This window comes from Gavialis gangeticus, unplaced genomic scaffold (assembly GCF_001723915.1).
Source record: "Gavialis gangeticus isolate Ggan-Ray unplaced genomic scaffold, GavGan_comp1, whole genome shotgun sequence".
Taxonomy (NCBI): domain Eukaryota; kingdom Metazoa; phylum Chordata; order Crocodylia; family Gavialidae; genus Gavialis; species Gavialis gangeticus.
The window spans coordinates 19,262,976-19,266,956 of record NW_017729015.1 but is presented as its reverse complement, the minus strand read 5'-3'; the positions used below and the strand labels follow the sequence as shown (position 1 = coordinate 19,266,956).

At 48.1% G+C, this 3,981-nt stretch overlaps 1 protein-coding gene across 3 annotated transcripts in view; it reads right to left on the bottom strand.

The window, feature by feature from the left end:
- Nucleotides 1-3,981, bottom strand: part of PHACTR4 (phosphatase and actin regulator 4) — a 78,074-nt gene that overhangs the window by 68,502 nt on the left and 5,591 nt on the right. The window contains exon 1 of one of the 3 annotated variants that reach the window (XM_019512517.1): nt 2,430-2,573. The exons of the other annotated variants lie outside the window; for them this stretch is intronic. The gene's annotated coding sequence lies outside the window, so the exon portion shown is untranslated. Of the gene's footprint in view, nt 1-2,429; nt 2,574-3,981 lie in introns of those variants that run through there. 3 annotated transcript variants of the gene reach the window in all.

Below are 3,981 nucleotides of genomic sequence, written 5' to 3'. Positions count from 1 at the left end.
TCAGCCCCCCCCCCCCCCGTTTAAATCGTATTTTCGACAAGGTTCAAGTGCACAAGATCCATTCCAGCAGAGCATATTTGCCCCTGACTGTATTCTGAAAAGGCAATTTCATATGCAGCATGCTTATCTTAGAAAGGTAATTTTTCTCATTTACAGCTGCAGCAAGTATTCCCCTGCCCCATGAAATAGGGACCAGATGTTTTTCCCCCCTTGCCTTCACTTCCAGTTACTGTTAAGTGCTTTACTGGAACCGTTTCAGTGAGGCACTCAACTGTCGAGTGCATCCCTGCAACACCCATCCTAGCCTTTAAACAAGCACCGAACCTCACCAACCTCATCCCCAGAAGCAAACTTCCTATGGTCCAAAACGCACCGAGTGCATCCAGACCAGGCCAGGATCAGAAATGCAAAACCTGCCAACACATCTCTACCACCCCCACAATAACTACACCCCACAACAGACCCATCACCCTTCCTGGATCTTACATCTGCACCTCCAGAAATGTCATACATCTCATTCAGTGCACTGAATGCCCCGATGGAAAATATGTAGGAAAAACTAAAAAAACTGCATACCAGAATGAACGCACACCAGAAACCTATCAAAGAAAAATCCCCAATGACCTGTGGGTGCACGCTTCTCACAAGACAACCCTCTCTCCCCAGTCTCTCAGTTCTAACCCTCCAAGGATCTCTACAAAACACTTTTCTTAGACAAGCCTACGAACTTCACTTCACAGGTCTGGATACAAAAAATCAAGGACTATAGACAGACATTGGATTTATGGCATATTATAACCCGCCAGTCATCTGATAACCCCAGGTAACCTCTCTACATTTTATAAGCTACACTCTATCACCAGTTCAATATCCCCACTCTTCTTCCCCTCCCCACCTACCCGTCTCACACCTACCCTCTCCCATGGCTGCTAATCCTCTGCCACACATTTCCATTTTCTCATTGTGCATTTTGCATAGTGGCTTCTGTTCTACCCAGGAGAGCGCGCACACACCAGCAGACTCTCCCTACGCCTAAAGAAGGGTGTTTGTGTCCAAAAGCTTGCAAAGAACAATTTTTCCAGCTATTTAGATGGTCTAATAAAAGATAGCACATTTTAACCAAGAACCTTGTCTGTCACTGGAACAAAGGCAAGATCTGCCATTTCGAAAGGAACTTTTTGCCTTTGAAACAGGGTGGATCGCATGCACAGCTCACCAAGAACCTAAAGGCTGCATTTGAATTGCCAAAAAATCAGTTTTACGTGGATGCATACTTTGGAAACTGCAATCACAACCCCAGTGTTTACTCACCCTTTTGTCTGCCTCCATATGCAAGAAATGTCTTGGTTTGATAACGCCAGCAATGAAAATCTGCAGCTGTACATCCATCCACAACCTGCTATTACTCAACTGTGCTTCAGGATTGTGTGGGCTACATGTGCCCTTTGGGCTACATCCTGTGCACTCCTGCATGACACGACAGCGTGCACCCAACGTGTGCATAATAAGAGGGCTGCATATTTACTTCTGGCTTCTGGGGTAACTTGCACAAACCACACTAGCCTCAGTTTTGTGGTTTCCATGTTCGTCAAACTCAGTGAAAATACAGTGGCTGGGTACACCTCCGAATGCCATGGCACTGGCTCTCAAGTGATGACTGGATAGACCATTTTATCTGAAACCACAGTTTCCACTCCAAAATTGTTCCATTCCCGCCCTCAGACCACGTCAAGCTGGCTGCCTGTGTCGAGACTTAATTCAGCCAAAATTGTCAGAGCGCTGCAAACAGGCTGCGGTTCCCAAGCACCCCTACCCCGTGCCACTTCCAGGATAGCAAGATGTTCACTCTGCATAACCCAGTAACGACAGCAGAGCACGGCACGTTGCCTCTTTTACAACCTTATCATCTGATTTTCCCTAAGCATTAGCAGGGTCCGCTCCAAACCGTTTGCATCCAAGCACGGTATTTCATTAACACGTGGCTTCTAAGCGAAGGATGGAGCGATCAACTCTGCTTGCCAGGTGGTGCTTAGTGTCTACACACGCCAGGCTTGCCAAGTCCTGGGAACCAGGTCAGCTAGCTCTTGTGCACAGGACAGCACCGTGTAGAAGCAAACCCACAATTCTCCGCTTCTGACTGCAGCAGAAACAGCAGAGAGAGTCACCTAGATTTTCTTTTACCCCAGATGCAATCGATACCACTACGGATATGCAGTATAGCAGGCAAGGAGAAGCCAAAACGGCCAGGTCACGAAAAGAGCCAGTGTGCAAACAACACCTTGCCACACCCTCCAGAAAGTGTTGGTTACACTTCATATTACTCTGAGGCACAAGAGGAAACCCTGTATTTCTCTGCCCAGAAAGAAGCAAGCTATGTATGGAGATTCAAAAAAAATGAAGTGAGAATTGCCATGCCAGAAAGTACTCACAGTCCAGCGGCAGCTCATGCTCAACCACGCTACTCCAGGAGAATCCCAAAGAGCCAGGAAACGAAACGGAAGTCAGCGGCCGGACTCGGCACCGGCTGGCGGGCAAACCGAATCTGCATGCCAGCTCCCTTATCTGGGACACCGTGGAGTTTGCATATTCCACTGCTGCACGCAAGACGGCCCTCTGGGACGTACAAACCCCCGAGGCTTACACAATTGGAGCAGACCATGTGACCTACGCATGCAAATAAGTACAAGGGCACATCTCCTCGAGTTTCACGTGAGAGCAACAAAGCACCCTCGCTTGCACACGCGAAGAAAATTCATGCCAGAAAGCTGCTCGTTGCAGCTGAATTAAAAAAAAAAAACAAACCACAAAATATTCATGTCCCTATCCCTTGGCAGGACACGGCTGAGCTATTTTTTTTGGCCACGCCTCCATGCCTTAACAAGGAAGCTCACTGCAAACAGGTAACGATGCCTGTGGGAACTTTAATTTTCCATCCTGGGTGCTGGAAGTTGTCACCAGTTCTGTGCAAGGGTGCCAGGCAGCGCCCAGGGGTTTGCAAACCTGGCTAGTAAAGCAGGGCTCCAAGCAGCCGGCTAAAGGGTTCAGCTGGGTTTTGCCAGTCAGGTCTAGTGCCACTTCTTTCCCTGCAATGATTTACCCAAGCAATGACTTTATGATATCATAATAAGTGACCTTTCAAAGAAACCCAGCCCAACATGAACTTCGCGTTTACTTGTGCACTGCCACCCATTTTGTGTAGGACCAGAGAAAACGCAACAGGTAGTGAAAGGTTGCAGATGGAAATTAAACTCCCCCTCAGTTTAACACATCTGAAGCAATGCGGTGAACACAATTGTTCCCTCAACCCACGCAGCGTAGTCAACGGGATGCTCAAATCACAAGAATAAAGCTGCTGTAATAATGCAACCCATCCGACGAGCCTACAGTAATGGTAATGATCAATGCGGCGTGCTCAATATCTGACCTCAATCTATCCGTCAGACCAAATCTAATACTTCAGAGCAAGTCTGGTACTTCCAGCCGGCACCTCGCATGTCTCAAGGCTGTTCTGACTCCTGGAAGAGCCACGTCCAGCTGCTCAACACAGGGCAGCCTGAAACTTTTAGAAAGGCACCCAAAAGCCCTGCTCATTACAACCGGGAGAGGTTGATCTCCCAAGCCTCCCTCTTCATGGTGCCATGCCTCCCAGAAACAAGAGACTGTCAGCAATAACCCCATCCCTCCTCCGTGCACAGGTACCTCTCCAGTGTCTTTTCAAAGACAGGAAGCGTTCATTTAAATATACTTTACTCAATTGCTCTTTAAATGTACTTTATTCAGACACCCCTAAATGACGCTGTTGCAAGATGAGAGCCCAAACTACAGGTCCCGGGAATAGGAAAAGCCCAAAGCGACCACGGCCCCCTTCCCGTGATATGCAAATAAGCAAGCGAGGAAGCCTGCCCGGCAGGCAGGTAAAATGGTGCTGCCGGAATAAGCAGGTCCCATGAGTAAGAATTTATCACCTGAGAAGAGCAGAGT